The following is a 22,501-nucleotide window of genomic DNA, read 5'->3' on the forward strand; positions in this document are numbered from 1 at the left end:
ATAAAACACCTGCAACCAAAAACATGAAAAAATTTGACATTAGGTTTTCGATTGTTGAGTATTTCATATGGAGTGACATTGAATCTGCAATGAATGAATGACCGATTCTGAGTAAAACAAGCAGTATATACTGGTTCAGCCCAAAGATATTGAGGTATGTTCGCATATGTCAACATGGTTCTGGCTGCTTCGCATAAAGACCTATTTCTCCTTTCAACAACACCATTCTGTTGTGGAGTATATGGTCAAGAGAAATTATGCAAAATACCTTTTTCTGTGACAAAAGAGTCCAGTGTTTGATTTTTAAACTCAGAACCGTTATCACTTTTATCTTTGCGAACATTCTTTTTAAGGCTAATCTCAATCTTTTTGATAAAATCAATCATCGTTTGAGCAACTTCAAATTTTAACCTGAGAAAAAATACCCATGTGAATCTAGAAAACTCATCAACAATAACTAAAATGTACCGCTTTTTATTGATTGTAGCAACAGTCGACAGTCCACATAAGTCAATGTGCAGAAGTTCCAATGGTTCTACGATTTTTGAATCTATCACAATCGGATGACCTTTTCTATGTTGTTTTCCTTGTTTGCAAGATGCACATAAAGTATCATTGTCAAATTTTAGTATAGGTAAACCTCTAACTAAATCTTCAGTGACAAGTTTGTTAATGTTGCGAAAATTCAAATGAGACAATCTTCGATGCCAAAGCCAGCTAATATCATTAGATGTCGTTGATAGTAAACACACAGCAGGTTTGCCCATGATTGGTTTGATATCCAGTGTAAACATATCACCATATATTTTGGATTTGAGAAGTACTTCATTTGTTTTTGCATTTGAAATGATACTTCCTTCTTTATTAAACATAACTTGATTTCCAGTACCCACAACAAGTTGCAAAACACTAATCAAGTTATGCTGAAGACCTTCAACATAAGCAACCCTGTTAACAGTGAATAGTCCATTCATGACTTTTCCATAACCTTTCACTTTACACTTGTGATTATTTCCAAATTTGACCACTCCAGCATTTTCCAAGCTTCTATAATCTCGCAAGTTTTCCTTCCTTCTAGTCATGTGACGAGAGCAACCACTATCAATATACCATTTTGCACCATATTGCTCATCACACATCACCTGCATTTATTGAAAAAAATTTAGGAACCCAAGACTTATTGGGTCCTATATTAGTAGTTTTGAACTGTGACATCCCTATTTTCACGGCTAGAAAAGACCAATTTGTTTATGCTTTGTTTTTATAAAATCAGAGTGATCTTTTAAAGAAAACGGTTGCGGAATTTGTTCCCGAAACAAGATATGATAATAACTTATCAAAACATTTCTCAACGAAAATGTATTTTCATTTAATAATAAAACCTTAGGATGTCATGTTCTGATACAGACATATAGGCATAAACAGAACTTACATTAAATTACACTAATGATTTATATCTCCTTAAAATCTCTCTGTGAAATATGTGTTCGTATCGATACCTGTGATACAAAGAAAACTGAGTGGGTCAGGCTTGGGAGCCTAGTGAGCATATAGGGTTTTCATCCCACAATGTTATATCATATGTTTATAAATATAGAACATTCAAACTTGTATAATTTCACAATATAAAGGCAACTCTTATCCCACCCCATCGATCCTCACAACGAAACGATCTAAACTCTCGTATCTAAAATTTTCCTCTTTACCTGATCCCTACTCATGGATCTAAAACTATCCTCTTCACCGATCCACACTCATGAATATAAAACTAACCTTTCTCACTTGATCCATACTCACGGATCTAAAACTACCTGATCCATACTCACGGATCTAAAACTAACCTCCTGATCTGATCCATACTCCCGGATTAATAATTGTACCCAATCCATACTCCCAGAATAAGGACAATTAACTATACCCTAATCCTGATCTGATCCATACTCCCGGATCAATAACTGTGCCCAATCCATACTCCCGGACTAATAACAAGTTTTATCTCTTTACCTGATCCATGCTCCCGGATCTAAAACTAACCTCTTGGTCTAATCCATACTCCGCTGAATAACTAGATCAGCAACAACAACATCAGGGCCTCTCATATGTTTATCACACATCAACTATCTACCCATGTTCTACCCAACATATTAGTAGATAAATATATATATATATATATATATATATATATATATATATATATATATATATATTTATACATAGTTTAAAACCTGTATAGCATTCTCATTCAACACCTATTCCACATAATAGATCAGGCACACCCACATAACACGTATTTCATAGAGAATAAATCAGATCTATGAGATAGAAGAAAGTGAATATACATTCACGCATATAACAACAAAATATACACATAACACGTATTTTATATTAAATACTTAATAATTATGCGTTAGAAGAAAGTAACCACACACTCACTTGATTAGAAGATGATCGGACAGCACTACGACTTGTAGAAGTAGTATTCTTCGGTAGATCTGGAAGATCTACACAAAAACCGGGCTCCTCACGGGCAGAGCTTTGGCTCAGGAATCACACATCTCGGGATCTTTGGGGCCTCGGGACTTGCTTTGGGGATCAGGAATGATACCGGGGCTTCGGGATATTTCTTGCATAAAAAACAATGCACAAACGCGAGAAAATGGGAAGAAATGAGCAAAGAAGTCGGTTGCCCTCGACACCCTTTTATAGGGGGCTGAAGCATGATTTATGCTAGGCGTAATTCTAAATTACGTTGGGCGTAATGGCGATAAGATCGCTGACTCCCCCCCCCCCCCCCAGCTTCGGATAATATCGGAATATATATAAATTAAATATAGAACATATTTAATAAACTTCAAAAATTCATATTTTCCTCATACGAACTCCGTTTTCGACGTTCTTTATATCCCCGAGTAGGTGAGACCACGATCTATAACTCTCTTTTAGACTCCATTGGCTAATTTTGAATTTATTTTTATTATTTATTTTTGGTAGGCCGGGATAGGAAAATTCCGTTATAAATTCATAACTTCCTCACCTGACGTCTGTTTTCCCCTATCTTTTTATCATTTTACTACTATTAACGAGATCTTCGATTCACATTTAGATTGTTTCTGCTAAAAAACCGCTCGATCTCAAATCGAGTATTCGGGCTGCATATCACTAAGTCGAAACTTAGAAAAATCATAACTTCCTTATACGAAGTCAGATTTGGATGTTCTTTTTATGCACGCTCATGGTTTAACAAACTCTACGACTTTTGTTTAGATTGCTAAGGCTAAATATCACTCTAACATAAATTCACTTTTTTTTACATCATTCTACGTCGTGCCGGTTCTGTCGCGCAACTTCGACACGTCATAACTTCTTCGTTATAACTCGGATTTCGGCGTTCTTCATATGCACGCAAACCTTGTAACATATACTATAACTTAGTTAAGATTATTCATTCTAAATAATCTTTCATCAAAAATTCATTTTTGACGCCTATCGTCTCTAAATTGAATAGTCCGGATCTACGGGCGTTAAATGAAGAAATGCCTTAAATTTAAAACCATGATTTCACTTTGTTTGTTACACTGTCAATTATATCAACATCATCAGATCGAGATATTGAAATATAGTCATTCGAAAATTTTGAATTTTCATTGAGTTTCATCTCATCTTTCATAGCATTCGTAACTTTGATAACTAGTTTCCATTTTTGTACTGGAACTTGCGAATTATAAGATGATGAACTAGCATTGGAAGAGTTATTTGTGAACTTGTCAAATGCATTCTTTATTTGTTACTCTGAAAACTTTCCATTTTGATATTGTTTTCCTTTCCCTTCAAGCCAATGATTGATCATACATACATCAGATTTTCCTTTTGTATACGAAACTTTGGTCGGTTTTGAAATTGAAGAATTTGGAAAATTTGGTTGTTTAGGTGTAAATGTCATTTTGGTTTGATTAGTGACATTCAAAGTTGATGAATTATTCGTGAATTTTTCACCATTACGAAACTTTTGATGGTTCACAATTTTTTGCGAAGTCTCAAATTTTCGATTGTTGTCATATTTGAGAAAAAATTTATTATTATTTGTCATTGGAATTTTGTCAACAGAATATATTGGTTTGTTAAAACTTGTATCTTTTTGTTTATCCATTCTTTGAAATTTTGATGATTTTGACTTTGAAATCTTTTCTTTTTCAACTTTTGATTTGTCATTGGACACAACTTGCCAAAAAAATTCTTTTCTTGCTTTTCTTTTTGAAACATTATTTTCTGTTGAATAATTTCCAACCATCAATTTAAATTCATGAGAATTTAATTTCACTTCAATCTTTGGTTTTGAAACATTCTCAGAAACTTTGTTTGGTTTTTCGTTTTTAACAACCATTTTTGTGATGATTTTTGATTTCGATAAACATAAGAATTTTGAGTCAAATTGTTTTCTACAGTATTTTGATTTGCGAAGAAACCTTCAGTAGTTGACCTTTGATTATCATTTTCAACAGTTTTGTTGAATTCGGGATTAATTTTCTAAGCATTCCCAGTAGTGACAAATAATTGATTTGGAAAAATTGTGTTATCTGTGCATATAAAATTTGGATAAACAACAGTGTTAGTTTCCAAATAATGTGCACCTTTGTCACTTAGAATTTTGTCGAATTCTTTTGTATCACCAAATACTTGATCAACCACTACTCAGTGTACAAAAAATATACTAAGTCTATTACAACACGCTTTGCATAAAACTGTGACTTAGTAAAATAACTAATATGCGAAACTCAAAAAGAAACAACTACTTCGAATTTTACAATTCATAGACTCTACAGTGGAGTGTTCTCTGAGGACGTGTCTCCAATATATAGGTATAACAAATTTACTAGTAATAATACAAAAAGATCAAATGACTATCCTCCACTCGCGTGTCTCTGTGGAGTGTTACCGAGGACAAAACAATGTTCTAAGTTTCATGTTCAAAGTTCAAATATTATGCTTTTAACTGTTATGATATGGGAAACCATTTGTGAAAATATAAAATACAACAATTTATAACGTTTTTCACAAATAATATGATAGTATCTTCTGTAAGTTCAATAGTTATCTATTATGATTGTCAGTGTTAAAAGCATATGTAATATGAAATATAACACATATAAAACAAGTTTTGAGTACAAGTATTCCTTGTACTTTTCTTGTATTCCACCCCCCTGAAAAACAGTGAAAAGCATTGAAAAAGGGTAGGGGTATGAACTCACCAGATGAGAAAATGTGTCGGTTTGGATGCTATGTGTCGGTTCGAGGCTTCATAAAGCAAGAGGTTCCTATGTAATATGAAATTATACACAATTGTATCTAATTAGACTTTGAACCACTAATTAGATATGAATATACACTTTGAGACGTGAAAACACTTCAATACAAGTGTTCGGAGTGACCCGGGTGACATCTATGGATGTGTAGGACCTAAATATGGAATTTACTCTTCAAAAGTAAATTCTTTGAGGAGTTTACGGTACATTTACCATATCCCCATGAGTTTAAGGCCGTAAACTCATGGGTGGTGTGTTCTTATTTGCCAGTAGTCTTATAATGCACTCGGGAAAGTTCTAGGGTTGATTCCATGGCTTAGGAAGTGATCGGGACTTGAAATGGCCTTGCAAATGGAGTTTACGGTCTACGAAGATATTCTTTCATAGTTTACTACCTTAAACACATCAGTTTACAACCGTAAACTCATGTTTGCCATGATTCATGGGTGTTGGTGTTTGTAGGTTATTTACATGTAATTCTAGTCCAACATACAAGCCATACAAGGTGTTAAAGACACTTTAACACCCATTAGAAGATTTTATGGTCTAAGGAGGTGAGTTTATGGTCTAAGAATGTTATTGGACCGTAAACTCTAGTTTTTCCCATTTATCAATGTTTTGGTGCATTTCTTGAAGGGTTATCAGGTTATATGCACTCATGGAAGTTCATTGGAGGTGTTAAGGGAAAACTAACACCATAAAAGGAGTTTAAGGTCTAAGAATGAGGGTTTATGGTCCAAGCATGTTCTTGGACCATAAACTCATGTTTTGTCCCTTCTTGTATGATTTGATGCTTCAAATGATGAAGTAGAAAGTACTAGAGACGTTTGGAAGCTTTTGGTGGTGTTTAAGGGCATTTTAAACACCTTAATAGGTGTTTATGGTTCATACATGGGGGTTTACGGTCCAAGAATTTTCTTGGGCCATAAAATCATGTTAACACATCAAATGCCAAGATTTTGGGGTCCTTAGCTCATGCATGCAAGTTTCTAACTCGAATCTAAGCCCTAAATGAGGTTGGGAAGGGTTTTATGGCACAAAAACCCTCATAAGAGGTGTTCATGGTTTTAGGAGGATCCACAAACCGTAAACACATGTTCATATGTGTTTCGGGTGATTTCAACATGGATTTGCATGCTATTCAAGTTAAACAACAAGTTTAGGATGGATTGCTTACCAAATAATGCTTGAAATAGGGTTTTTGGACCACTTTCGAGTTCTAGAGAGAGAGAGAGAGAGTAGTGAGTGAAAGTAGAGAGAAAGTGAAAAAGCTTCAAGTGAGGCTCTCTCAGCTTTATATATACTGAAAGTTTGAGACATGGTGGAATTCTAACCGACACCGACGTTATACGATGCTTTTGGTCGCACCCGATAAAGTTGCCGTAATTACGACTTAAATAAAAACTAAATATTTTCTAAATGAAATAGAAAATATTTTAATGTTTTAAAATGTATTCCAATACTTTTAAACATTAATAGAAGTCGCAATAATTTATTTAAAACAAAGTTAACGGAAAATTTTGGAACTTAACAGCTTTACTAACGAATACGGGTTATTGTGACGGAAATAAATCACGGTTTTTCACAGGATGTCGTAGTCATAGTCGAAATTTGAGAACACATTATGTATCCTTTGACTATATTTATTAAAATTTCTCAATCTAAGCTTTAGATTTTGAAACGAACTATAATATTTTCTCCCTTAATTATAGCAAAACAACTTTTCGACCCATGCAACTTTGCAAACTGAATCTTTGTTTTTCTATATTTAATATTGCTAACTTGCAATACTTTTCATGATAACCATACAAGCATAACACTTATGCTCCCACTATCATGATGATTATTATCATATAAGCATAACACTTATGCTCCCACTAGCTTTGACATGTATTCAGAAACAACTGAACTTCCAAAAAACAATGCCTATTGAATTTATGAAGTTCATATTTCTTATACCAGATGCTTCGATAAGCCTTTATCTAAGCTTATTAAACTCGCACACCTTTGCCTTAGATAGCTCATACGTGTGTTTAAACAATTCAGAACTTACATCAATAAGTCCCAAATGTTAGACTAATTGCTAAATCTCACAATTTGAACTATGGAAAGGGACGCCGTAATCATAATCGAATTTGAGAATACAATTTTCACAATTCCTATCTTCTTAAAATCTCTCCTAGTGAAAGCATTTCCTCACAATCATTTTCACGAAGGATGGAATCTTATGACACTTATATTTTATGGTATATGTGTTCTTATCCATGTGAATTTGCCAAAACCAAGTTTGCGACAAATCCAAACTCATATGGATTGAACTTTCTTGATTTCTAGCCTTATGGTAACACGAGTGCCTACCATGTCTTCCAAGTACTTTAGTAACTTATCCTTACATATCAATGTAGTTTCCTTTGATCAAGGTGCTTTTATGCATTCAAATGAGAACTCATAGAACTCACATACATAATTAACTTAATTGGAATGGCACAGTAACAAAATAATGTCAACACGATAGGTTGTAAACCTCAAGTCGTGTGCTAGTGATGATAGATAAGGTTTATTCTTGATTTGTTTTTGAAACTTTTTAAAGATCATTAAAACTCCCACTGACCTCTTGACATATATGATTCTCTTGTCTGGAAACTTTCCTAGACAATCAAGTATTCAAGAGTTAGTGTAGTTCTTATCAAGACAAAACACTTCACATAATTGGTCCTAGTTGGTCTTTGTCTTATCCAAGACATCACAACTTACCAATTTCAAATGTACAAGAATAAGAAACTTTCTTATTCTACATTTGATAAGTGTTACAAGCCTAATGAAGACTTTTCACTCAAGTCACACTCTTGACTCTAAGACTTGATATTGGAACGAAGTATGATTGTCTTCATGATTTAGCCATTTCTACAATTCTCAATTCCTCTTCTTAGACATGCGATTGCACTAAGATTGACTTAGAGGATCAATTGAGACATGGTTCTTAATCATTAAGACCTATCATAAAAAACAATAAAAGTTATTCCTCCTTCTTCTTAGAATAGAGAAACTTTTATCTTCCTGCCTTCTTGATTCTTCTTATTCGTTCTGCCATTCATTGAAACCATTTCAATTAAATCAGAGTTACGCTTAATCTTATAAGTATAATCATATTTACTAAACTTTAGTAAATCATGATGAATATCTTTATCACTCTTGTGATGGACTTGATCGATGCACAACATTGTGAACTCGATCTCCTAGCCCTTCACTTGACTCTTTGTCAATGAATTAGTCTTGAATTTCCATTTATAAAGTTTCTCATTCATCACACAACCAAGCTGTATGATTCCAAGTTTCTGTGCAATTGAAACTTGGGCGATGAGAAATTGTCCCTAATTGGTAAATTCTCGACATTTCCACAAGTAACATAATTAATAATCAAATCCATTATTGCTAATAGTAGAAACATTCAAACAATAATTTTTCATACACGCCATTGTAAGGATATATAAATAAGACAAAATCAAATTTTATTTTATTGCGGAAAAAATTTGTCCTTACAATGCAATTCAATTGAAAAACTATGTTATTACATATTTCTTAGCAATCTATTTTAACTCCAAGTAGTAGCTCAAGAATCCAATCTTCAAGCAATGTGATCGAAATCTATTTCTTCACGATTAGATTCAGCTCACTTCTTCCCTTAAGCTTCCTCTCTTTTCTTTGATCTTATAAAACATCAAAATGTAATCTTGTCACATCATGTATTAAGAAACTAGAATAGGAACTTAAAAGAGTTAGATAATGGATTTTACCTGAAGTAGAGCCATACGTCTTGACTCTCCCATCTCTTAGATCTATTAGGTAAACAAGGCAGCTTCGTATCTAGTGCCCCTTCTCTTGGCAATAAAAGAAAATAGACTTCCTTGGCACATTTCATGGGACAATCTCATGCTCAGTCCTTTCTGGACTTTCAATTTTTCCAGTGTCCAATGAAGTATAGGAGTATGATCAACCAATCAGGTTTGCTTGACCATTGAGCCAAATCATCGCTGATTCAGCAGCAATAAGCAAATACGTCAAATCAATGAGGGTCACGTCGTGAACCATCATATAGTACTCTCTTAAAAACTCACTATACAAATTAGGAAGTGACTGAAGAACCCAGTCAACAGACAACATCTCTGAGATATTGACACCCAACATCCTTAACCTATCATTGTGTGACTTCATCTCTAAGACGTCTACACACACAGGTTTCCCATCTTCGTGTTTATTTGCCAAAGGGCTTGAGTGAGCCTGAACTTTTCAAGCCTTTGAACTTGTGGGTCAGGGATAACAATTGGAGGAGGTGGAGGAAGTGAAGCATGACTCTCATTTCCTTGATCGTATCTTAGGTCGTCATCTTCATTTGGAAAGCTTGTTCCAAAGGATTTGGGAAGACCATTGTAAGATTCAGACATGTACAAAACGGGAGAAAATTCAAGTTAAGTTGATTGAGTTCTTAATAAAACACCTAAATGAGTTATTAAGGCTAGGATCCAACACAATATTCTACAACCTAGAAGAGGGATGTCGTAATCTAGTTGAAGAATATTTGAAGGTAGGTAAATGACAATTTACCAATTTCCACCATAAAAAACGAAAATGAAGTTTAAGCTTTAAAATGAATTGAAACTCCTAGATCTTTTGAGATTCATTGAACTTTTCAATGGCATGTTTAAATCTCGATTATGCCCTTTTGTTTGTGACTGGGATGCCGAGGATCACAAATAAGGTGTGAATAACCATACGAATCTCGTGGTGCACTTAATGCTACTATCACCTAATTAATGTGCCGGTTAGCCACAAACGCTCTATTTATCTATGACAAACATCGAGCCACCCTTCGCTACCAATGTCATCCCCAAATTAGTGTGCCAGTTAACCACACACGCTCCACTAACGTTTGAAAAGGGTACGAAGTGTAATTCCATGGATTAACATAAAATTTCACATCTTGCCTAAAGTAACTATGATTTGGGAATTTGTAAAAGTGTTTAGTTATTTTGTACTTCATTATACTTATAATGGAAGGTTTCTGTCCTATCATATGCGTTCGGCTAACGACCCTCCTGATGGGTTTTGAGCATTCTAACACTTCCTAAGTGTACATGCAACCCTAATAACCTTGGATCTATGTTTGTCTAATCATCATGCAAAGTTGAATTCCAAGGCTATATTCCTATCTAGCATACATGGGGAACAATTTTAACTTGAATGATAAATAGAATAACTTACCTTGTTGTTGCTTGTGTTCCTTGAAACCTTGTGAGCCTAGCACCCCAAGTGTGATGCCTCAAATGCTTCACACAACACCAAATGCTCTTGGAAAAACTTATGACAGAACACACACTTCTTGAAATCGGCCAAGCCCTCTTGTTTCCTTAGTGTAACCGATTTTGGTGGAGAATGAGATCCTTATATAGTGTTGACACATCTAGGGTTACACCATGTAAACCCTAATGTGTCATGACTCTTCATTTCTATGACCCATGGGTTTGACCACTTAATTAATTCTAAATTAATTATTGATCAAACTAATCAAATAATATTATTAATATATTAGAACTTATAATATATTAATAATCTCCAAGTGTTATTTCTCTCATTTAGTCTATCCAATTTCATGGTGCCATGCAACCCAAATGGACCATGCCGGGTCGGGTCAACTACATACCAGAAATAGTTATGGACTTAGACACCTTATCCAACAGTCTCCCACTTGGATAAGTCTAATAACTATTACTGCAAGTATGACTTCAGGAACTGATCAGCAATCATAGCTCTTTTCAAGGTTTCTCGGAACTGAGAAGATGATGGTACGCCATTTAAGATAAGTGATCATATAATCCTCTGTTCTAGATATCAGTCGGACAAATACATGGAACAATGTCTTACTTATTGTCCAATAGTTTGTTTCCCGATTTCCGATTTGTTTGACAAAGAACTTAATTGAACACATCAACTTAGTTCTGACCGGGCCCGGTACATGGGTCAAAACAAAATCATCGAGGGGCCCAGATATCAGCTTCTAATCCAAGAAGGAACAGATAAACTTCGACTCATATGTTTGTTCTACCACTCATTGAATTACACACAAGAGCACGATTTATAACATCGAGTTACCAATGCGTTTTCGTACAATCAATGCATAACCAACTTGTAAGTAACAAATCATATCTCTAGGTTTGAAGACTTTACGATATTACCGTCTTACGATCACTCGAGATAGAATTCCATGAAGTGATTCCAGTAAGCGTGGGTTGAGTCCAATGCTCAGAAATTATGAGCAATCATGATTGTTGTAGCCTTGTCCAAGACCTCTACAACCAAACATGGCAGTCTTGATTCATACCTACTTCCGACATATGACTGACTGTGGAGGTTTGAATAATATGTTATACCAAACAAAAAATTATTCTGGAAGTCAAAACATGCAAAAGAAATATAGTAAACGATCGACAAGAGATAGCAACACTTTACTCATAAATAAAACATTTTTATTCATCATCAAATGTCAATTACACTTTACAAATTTCGAGGTTATCTAACTACTAAATCTAATATCATCCTTCAGCCCTATGCTCCGAGCATGCTGGAGATGCTTAACCCGAGTCAGTCCCTTTGTGAGGGGATCTGCCGGATTCTCATCTGATGATACCCTCTTTGCCACGAGGAGTCCTTCGATCCGATGTCTGATGAAATGGTATTTTCTGTCGATGTGTCTGGATCTCCCGTGATCCCTTGGTTCCTTGGCTAAGGCAACAACACTTTCACTATCACAGAAAATTTCCATTGGCTCTTTAATAGCTGGTACAACTCCAAGGTCTCCAATGAAGTTTTTCAACCATATCGCCTCCTTTGCCGCCTCGCTAACTGCAATATACTCTGATTCACAAGTAGAATCTGCCACTGTCTCTTGCTTGGAACTCTTCCAAGAAATTGCTCCTCCATTTAGGGTAAAGACCCAGCCCGACTGAGAGCGGAAATTGTCCCTATCAGTCTGGAAGCTAGCATCACTATACCCTACTACTCTCAAGTCATCACTCCCACCGAGGGTAAGGACCCAGTCCTTAGTCCTTCGTAGGTACTTGAGAATATTCTTTACCGCAGTCCAGTGTGCCTTGCCAGGGTTCCCATGAAACCTGCTAACCATGCTCAAGGGAAAGGCTACATCAGGTCGAGTACACGTCATAGCATACATGATCGAACCTACAGCCGAAGCATAAGGTACTAGACTCATTTCTGCTATCTTAGCCTCAGTGCTAGGGCTTTGTGTCTTACTCAATTTGGCGTTACTCTGGATGGGCAACTCTCCTTTCTTGGAGTCCTACATGCTGAATCTCTTCAGCACCTTATCCAAGTAGGTACTCTGACTAAGTCCAATTAGTCTTTTACTCCGATCTCTCAAGATCCTTATCCTTAAAATATAGGCAGCTTCACTAAGGTCCTTCATAGCGAAACACTTCCCAAGCCAAGACTTTACTTCCTGCAGGGTTGGAATGTCGTTTCCTATGAGTAGTATGTCATCCACATACAATACCAAAAAACTAACTATACTCCCACTAGCCTTGACATACACACAAGATTCATCTTCACTCCTAGAAAAACCAAATTCCTTGACCTTTTCATCAAAGCAAAGATTCCATCTGCGAGGTGCTTGCTTTAATCCATAGATGGATTTCTCAAGCTTACACACTCTATTAGGGTACTTGCTGCTGGCAAAACCTTCTGGCTGACTCATATAAACATCTTCAGCCAATTTTCCATTAAGGAAAGCAGTTTTGACATCCATTTGCCAAATTTCATTGTCAAGAAATGCGGCTATGGCTAACATAACCCTAATAGACTTAATCTTGGCTACCGGAGAAAAGTTCTCATCATAATCCACTCCAGGAATTTGAGAGAAGCCCTTTGCAACCAGTCTATCCTTATAAGTGTGTACTTTACCATCCATGTCGATCTTCTTCTTGAAGACCCATTTGCACCCCACTGTCTTACGACCTGGTACATTTTCAACCAAGTTCCAAACTTGATTGTCATACATGGATTGTATCTCGCTATCCATAGCCTCTTTCCATTTAGCAGACTCGGGGCCTGCCATGGCTTCCTCGTAGTTGTTAGGGTCATCTTGACTTACTAGTGTCCCATCACTAATAAGTGTCTCACCTTCCGCAGTAATATGGAATCCATAGTAATGCTCAGGTGCACTCCTAACTCTCGTGGAACGCCTCAGAGGTACAGATTCGTCAATTGGCTCAACAGGAGTTTCCTCCTCAAGTTGAGCGCTAGAGTTTGAAGTTCCTTCACCACTTGACTCTTGAATTTCTTCAAGATCAATTTTCCTCCCACTATCTCCTTGGCTTATCAACTCTCTTTCTCGAAAGATTCCTCTTCTTGATACAAAGACCACATTTTCACTAGGTTTGTAGAAGAGGTAGCCAAAGGATTGTTGTGGGTAGCCGATGAAAATACACCTCTCGCTTCGAGGTTCGAGCTTATCATGAGTCTCGCGTCTCACGAAAGCCTTGCAACCCCAAATCTTGATATGGTCTAGTTTAGGTACTTTACCAATCCACATATCGTGAGGAGTTTTGGCAACTTTCTTTGTAGGGACTAGATTAAGAATATGGGCAGCAGTCTCTAAGGCATACCCGCAGAATGTCATTGGTAGCGAAGCTCGACTCATCATGGAACGAACCATGTCTAACAAGGTTCGATTACGCCTCTTAGCCACACCATTCAACTGCGGTGTCCTGGGAGGTGTCAATTGTGAGACAATCCCACATTCCCTTAGATAGTCGAGGAACACTGAACTAAGATACTCACCACCTCGATCGGATCGAAGCATCTTAATGTTCCTGCCCAATTGATTCTCGACTTCCTGTTTAAATTCCTTAAACCTCTCAAAATTTTCTGACTTATGTTTGATTAAGTAGACATATCCATATCTACTGTAATCATCAGTAAAAGTCAAATAATAAAGATTAGCATCCCTTGTGGCATGTTTGAATGGCCCACATACATCCGTGTGTATAAGGTCCAACAAACCTTCGCCCCTTTCACACGAGCCTGTGAAGGGTGACTTTGTCACTTTTCCAAGTAAGCATGATTCGCAACTATCATCTGACTTTAGGTCAAACGACTCCAAGACTCCATCCTTTTGGAGTTGGCCTATGCGTTTCTTGCTTATATGTCCAAGGCGACAATGCCATAATGATGCTTTATCCAAGTTATTATTAGTAGTAGAATCAATACACAAAATATTATTTCCTAAGTTATCTACAACAGACACAGCTTCATACACACCATCACAAGGTAATGCTTTAAAATAAAGAACATTATTAAAGAAGGCATTAATAGAACCAACTTCATTATTAAACGAAAAGGTAAACCCTTGTTTGTACAAAGCATGAAAGGAAATAATATTTCTTGCCATTCCTGGCGAGTAACAACATTTATTCAAATCTAAACTAAACCCACTACTTAGCGATAAAGTATAAACTCCAATCTTGGTGACAGGTGAAGCTTTCCTATTCCCCATGATCAAGTTTATTCTTCCTTACTCCACATCCTCACTTCTTCTTAGTCCCTGCAAGTCACAACAAATATGAATACCAAAACCGGTATCAAGGACCCAAGATTTAGAATGGGGTGAGTTATTAGAAATGATAGTGTAAATACCTGCATGGTTGGGTTTGACTTTCCCATCCTTCACATCCTGCTGGTATTTTGGGCAGTTCCGCTTCCAATGAGCCTTTTCATGGCAATAGAAGCATTCAGCCTCTTTGGGGTCAGAAGAAGGAGTAATGAAACCTTTCTTGGTTCCACTTGAAGAAGAGCCATCAAGGGTCCAAGCCTTGGTACCCTTCGAAGATCTCTTTCTCTTCCTCCCTCGACTTTTCCCGATTGCCAAAACCGGAGTTGAGTTTGGAGTAGGAGTGATAGCAACCGACTTCCCCTTAAGACCTGTTTCTGTGGTCTTGAGAAGTCCCTGAAGTTTGCTGGGGTGATCTCTTCCTTGTTCATGTGATATGTCATGCGGAATTGATCATAGCACGATGGTAAGGAGTGCAAAATGATATCTATTGCAAGCTCCTCAGGGAAGTTCACATTAAGCTTCAGCAAATGATCCACATACCTTTGCATTTTCTGCATGTGGCTGGTGACGGATTTCCCGTCCTTCATCATGGCTGTTATCATGGAGCAGATGATCTCATACCTCTCTTGTCGTGCACTTTGATGGTATCTTTCCATCAAATCTTGGTGCATTTCATAAGGGTAGAAATCTTCATAAGACTTTTGGAGTTCAGCTGTCATGGTGGCTAACATGATGCAAGCCACCTTGGTTGCATCTCTTTCATGAGTATGAAAGTCAGCGATCTCCTGTGGAGTTGCAGTGGACTCATCAATTTCCTTAAGCTCCTTGTCAAGGACATATTCTTTGTCCTCGTAGCGGGTAATCATCCTGATGTTTCTGATCCACTTATTGAAGTTGGATCCATCCAAGGTGACTTTCCCACATAGACTCATAAGAGTAAAGGAGCCATTAGGATTCGAGCCAGAAGCAGCATTGTTTGAAGACATCTGAAAGAAGAGAACAAGTTTAGTATAGATCTATGAGAGTCCTTGATAAAACACCCAAATGTCATATTAAGGCTAGGATCCAATCACAATATAACATAGCTTAGAAGAGGTATGCCGTAGTCTAAGCTATACCATATTTGAAAGGTAGGTGAATGACGATTCACCAATTTCCACCTCGAAAACTGAAACATTTAAGTATAAGGTTTTGTTTGACTCCTAGAAATTCCTAGATTGTTTGAGATTGAATGAGCTTTTCAAAGGCATGTTTCAATCTCGAGTGTGCCCTCCAAGTTTTGTGACTGGGATACCGAGGATCACAAAACGAGGTGTGAAGTAACCATGCAAATCACTTGGTACCCTTAAAGTTTATCACTCAATCGATGTGCCGGTAAACCACACACGCTCCACCGATACTATAATAAACCTTAAGTCACCCTTTACCTACCTTGTTAATGATGGGTTTTGAGCATTCTAACACTTCCTAAGTGTACATGCAACCCTAATAACCTTGGATCTATGTTTGTCTAATTTGTCATGCAAAGTTGATTTCCAAGGTTATATTCCTATCTAGCATACATGGGGAACAATTTTAACATAAAGTATAGATAGAATAACTTACCTTGTTGTTGCTTGTGTTCCTTGAAACCTTGTGAGCTTAGCACCCCAAGTGTGATGCCTCAAATGCTTCACACAACACCAAATGCTCTTGGAAGAACTTATGAGAGTATACTCACTTCACAAAATCGGCCAAGCCCTCTATTTCTTAGTGTAACCGATTTGGGAGGAGATCATGTTACTTATATAGTGTTGACACACCTAGGGTTAAACCCTAATGTGTCATGACTCTTCATTTCCATGACCCATGGGTTTGTAACTCCCATGGAGCATCCATGGAGCATCCTATGGGTGGAACCCAACTTGATGATCCATGGAGCCTTTTAGCCCACTATACAAGATATGGATGATTTACTTAATCAACCCATATATTTAATTAGTTATCTTTTGATCACTTAATTAATTCTAAATTAATTCTTGATCAAACTAATCAAATAATATTATTAATATATTAGAACTTATAATATATTAATAATCTCCAAGCGTTATTTCTCTCATTTAGTCTATCCAATTGCATGGTGCCATGCAACCCAAATGGACCATGCCGGGTCGGGTCAAGTACATACCAGAAATAGTTATGGACTTAGACACCTTATCCAACAGTCTCCCACTTGGATAAGTCTAGTAACTATTACTGTAAGTATGACTTCAGGAACCGATCGGCAATCGTAGCTCTTTAAAAGGTTTCTCGAAACTTGAGAAGATGATGGTACGCCATTTAAGATAAGTGATCATATAATCCTCTGTTCTAGATATCAGTCGGACAAATACATGGAACAATGTCTTACTTATTGTCCAACATTTGTTTCCCGATTTCCGATTTGTTTGACAAAGAACTTAATTGAACACATCAACTTAGTTCTGACCGGGCCCGGTACGTAGGTCAAAACAAAATCATCGAGGGGCCCAAATATCAGCTTCTAATCCAAGAAGGAACAGATAAACTTCGAATCATATGTTTGTTCTACTACTCATTGAATTACACATAAGAGTGCGATTTTATAACATCGAGTTACCAATGCGTTTTTCGTACAATCAATGCATAACCAACTTGTAAGTAACAAATCATATCTCTAGGTTTAAAGATTTATATGATATTACCGTCTCACGATCACTCGAGATAGAATTGCATGAAGTGATTCCAGTGAGCGTGGGTTGAGTCCAATGCTCACAACTTATGAGCACTCATGATTGTTGTAGCCTTGTCCCAGACCTCTACAACCAAACATGACAGTCTTGATTCATACCTACTTCCGACATATGACCGACTGTGGAGGTTTGAATAATATGTTATACCAAACAAAATTATTCTGGAAGTAAAAACATGCAAAAGAAATATAGTAAACGATCGACAAGAGATAGCAACACTTTACTCATAAATAAAACACTTTTATTCATCATCAAATGTCAATTACACTTTACAAATTTCGAGATTATCTAACTACTAAATCTAATATCATCCTTCAGCCCTATGCTCCGAGCATGCTGGAGATGCTTAATCCGAGTCAGTCCCTTCGTGAGGGGATCTGCCGGATTCTCATCTGATGATACCCTCTTTGCCACGAGGAGTCCTTCTTCGATCCGATGTTTGATGAAATGGTATTTTCTGTCGATGTGTCTGGATCTCCCGTGATCCCTTGGTTCCTTGGCTAAGGCAACAGCACTTTCACTATCACAGAAAATTTCCATTGGCTCTTTAATAGCTGGTACAACTCCAAGGTCTCCAATGAAGTTCCTCAGCCATAAAGCCTCCTTTGCCGCCTCGCTAGCTGCAATATACTCTGATTCACAAGTAGAATCTGCCACTGTCTCTTGCTTGGAACTCTTCCAAGAAATTGCTCCTCCATTTAGGGTAAAGACCCAGCCCGACTGAGAGCGGAAGTTATCCCTATCAATCTGGAAGCTAGCATCACTATACCCTACAACTCTCAAGTCATCACTCCCACCGAGGGTAAGGACCCAGTCCTTAGTCCTTCGTAGGTACTTGAGAATAGTCTTTACTGCAGTCCAGTGTGCCTTGCCAGGGTTCCCCTGAAACCTGCTAACCATGCTCAAGGCAAAGGCTATATCAGGTCGAGTACACGTCATAGCGTACATGATCGAACCTACAGCCGAGGCATAAGGTATTCGACTCATTTCTGCTATCTCAGCCTCAGCGCTAGGGCTTTGTGTCTTACTCAGTTTGGCGTTACTCTGGATGGGCAACTCTCCTTTCTTGGAGTCTAGCATTCTGAATCTCTTCAGAACCTTCTCCAAGTAGGTACTTTGACTAAGTCCAATTAGTCTTTTACTCCGATCTCTCAAGATCCTTATCCCCAAAATATAGGCAGCTTCACCAAGGTCCTTCATAGCGAAACACTTTCCGAGCCAGGACTTTACTTCCTGCAGGGTTGGAATGTCGTTTCCTATGAGTAGTATGTCATCCACATACAATACCAAAAAGCTAACTATACTCCCACTAGCCTTGACATATACACAAGATTCATCTTCACTCCTAGAAAAGCCAAATTCCTTGACCTTTTCATCAAAGCAAAGATTCCATCTGCGAGGTGCTTGCCTTAAACCATAAATGGATTTCTCAAGCTTACACACTCTATTAGGGTACTCGTTGCTGACAAAACCCTCTGGCTGACTCATGTAAACATCTCCAGCCAACTTTCCATTAAGGAAAGCGGTTTTGACATCCATTTGCCAAATTTCATAGTCATGAAATGCGGCTATGGTTAACAGAACCCGAATAGACTTAATCTTGGCTACCGGAGAAAAGGTCTCATCATAATCCACTCCAGGAATTTGAGAGAAGCCCTTTGCAACCAATCTAGCCTTATAAGTGTGTACTTTACCATCCATGTCGGTCTTCTTCTTGAAGACCCATTTGCACCCTACAGTCTTTCGACCTGGTACATTCTCAACCAAGTTCCAAACTTGATTGTCATACATGGATTGTATCTCGCTATCCATAGCCTCTTTCCATTTAGCAGACTTGGGGCCTGCCATGGCTTCCTCGTAGCTGTTAGGGTCATCTTGACTTACTAGTGTCTCATCACTAATAAGTGCCTCACCTTCTGCAGTAATATGGAATCCATAGTAATGCTCAGGTGCACTCCTAACTCTCGTGGAACGCCTCAGAGGTACAGATTCGTCAATTGGCTCAACAGGAGTTTCCTCCTCAAGTTGAGGGCTAGAGTTTGAAGTTCCTTCACCACTTGACTCTTGAATTTCTTCAAGATCAACTTGCCTCCCACTGTCTCCTTGGCTTATAAACTCTCTTTCTCGAAAGACTCCTCTTCTTGCTAAAAAGACCACATTGTCACTAGGTCTGTAGAAGAGGTAACCAAAGGATTGTTGTGGGTAGCCGATGAAAATACACCTCTCGCTTCGGGGTTCGAGCTTATCATGAGTCTCGCGTCTCACGAAAGCCTCGCATCCCCAAATCTTGATGTGGTCTAGTTTAGGTACTTTACCAGTCCACATCTCGTGAGGAGTTTTGGCAACCTTCTTTGTAGGGACTAGATTAAGGATATGGGCGGCAGTCTCTAAGGCATACCCCCAGAATGAGATTGGTAGCGAAGCTCGACTCATCATGGAACGAACCATGTTCAACAAGGTTCGATTACGCCTCTCAGCCACACCATTCAACTGCGGTGTCCTGGGAGGTGTCAATTGTGAGACAATCCCACATTCCTTTAGATAGTCGAGGAACTCTGAACTAAGACACTCACCACCTCGATCGGATCGAAGCATCTTAATGTTCCTGCCCAATTGATTCTCGACTTCCTGTTTAAATTCCTTAAACTTCTCGAAAGTCTCTGACTTATGCTTGATTAAGTAGACATATCCATATCTACTGTAATCATCGGTAAAAGTCAAATAATAACGATTAGCATCTCTTGTGGCATGTTTGAACGGTCCACACACATCCGTGTGTATAAGGTCCAACAAACCTTCACCCCTTTCACACGAGCCTGTGAAGGGTGACTTTGTCATTTTTCCAAGTAAGCATGATTCGCAACTATCATTTGACTTTAGGTCAAACGACTCCAAGACTCCATCCTTTTGGAGTTGGCCTATGCGTTTCTTGCTTATATGTCCAAGACGACAATGCCATAATGATGCTTTATCCAAGTTATTATTAGTAGAATCAATACACAAAACATTATTTCCTAAGTTATCTACAATAGATACAGCTTCATACACACCATCACAAGGTAATGCTTTAAAATAAAGTACATTATTAAAGAAAGCATTAATCGAGCCAACTTCATTATCAAACGAAAAGGTGAAACCTTGTTTGTACAATGCATGAAAGGAAATAATATTTCTTGCCATTTCTGGCGAATAACAACATTTATTCAAATCTAAATTTAACCCACTACTTAGCGATAAAGTATAAACTCCAATCTTGGTGACAGGTGTAACTTTCCTATTCCCCATGATTAAGTTTATTCTTCCTTGCTCCACATTCTCACTTCTTCCTAGTCCCTACAAGTCACAACAAATATGAATACCGCAACCTGTATCAAGGACCCAAGATTTCGAATGGGGTGAGTTATTAGAAATGATAGTGTAAATACCTGCATGGTTGGGTTTGACTTTCCCATCCTTCACATCTTGCTGGTACTTTGGGCAATTCCGCTTCCAATGAGCTTTTTCATGGCAATAGAAGCATTCAGCCTCTTTTGGGTCAGAAGAAGGAGTAATGAAACCTTTCTTGGTTCCACTTGAAGAAGAGCCATCAAGGGTCCGAGCCTTGGTACCCTTTGAAGATCTCTTTCTCTTCCTCCCTCGACTTTGCCCGATTGCCAAGACCGGAGTTGAGTCTGGAGTAGGAGTGATAGCAACCGACTTCCCCTTAAGACCTGTTTCTGCGGTCTTGAGAAGTCCCTGAAGTTTGCTGAGGGTGACCTCTTCCTTGTTCATGTGATATGTCATGCGGAATTGATCATAGCACGATGGTAAGGAGTGCAAAATGATATCTATTGCAAGCTCCTCAGGGAAGTTCACATTGAGCTTCAGCAACCGATCCACATACCTTTGCATTTTCTGCATGTGGCTCGTGACGGACTCTCCGTCCTTCATCATGGTTGTTATCATGGAATAGATGACTTGGTACCTCTCTTGTCGTGCACTTTGATGGTATCTTTCCATCAAATCTTGGTGCATTTCATAAGGGTAGAAATCTTCATAAGACTTTTGGAGTTCAGCTGTCATGGTGGCTAACATGATGCAAGCCACCTTGGTTGCATCTCTTTCATGAGTATGAAAGTCAGCGATCTCCTGTGGAGTTGCAGTGGACTCATCAATTTCCTTAAGCTCCTTGTCAAGGACATATTCTTTGTCCTCGTAGCGGGTAATCATCCTGATGTTTCTGATCCACTTATTGAAGTTGGATCCATCCAAGGTGACTTTCCCACATAGACTCATAAGAGTAAAGGAGCCATTAGGATTCGAGCCAGAAGCAGCATTGTTTGAAGACATCTGAAAGAAGAGAACAAGTTTAGTATAGATCTATGAGAGTCCTTGATAAAACACCCAAATGTCATATTAAGGCTAGGATCCAATCACAATATAACATAGCTTAGAAGAGGTATGCCGTAGTCTAAGCTATACCATATTTGAAAGGTAGGTGAATGACGATTCACCAATTTCCACCACGAAAACCGAAATATTAAATATTTAGTTTTTATTGGTTTTAGAAATTCCTAGATTCTTTGAGATTCAATGAACTTTTCAAAGGCATGTTTCAATCTCGGGAGTGCCCTCCAGGTTTTGTGACTGGGATGCCGAGGATCACAAAACGAGGTGTGAAGTAACCATGCAAATCACTTGGTACCCTTAAAGTTTATCACTCAATCGATGTGCCGGTAAACCACACACGCTCCATCGATACTATAATAAACCTTAAGTCACCCTTTACCTACCTTGTTAAGTCCAAGTTAGTGTGCCGGTTAACCACACACGCTCCACCAACGACTCAG

Source organism: Lactuca saligna, chromosome 6 (assembly GCF_052625555.1).
Source record: "Lactuca saligna cultivar CGN05327 chromosome 6, ASM5262555v1, whole genome shotgun sequence".
Lineage (NCBI taxonomy): Eukaryota > Viridiplantae > Streptophyta > Magnoliopsida > Asterales > Asteraceae > Lactuca > Lactuca saligna.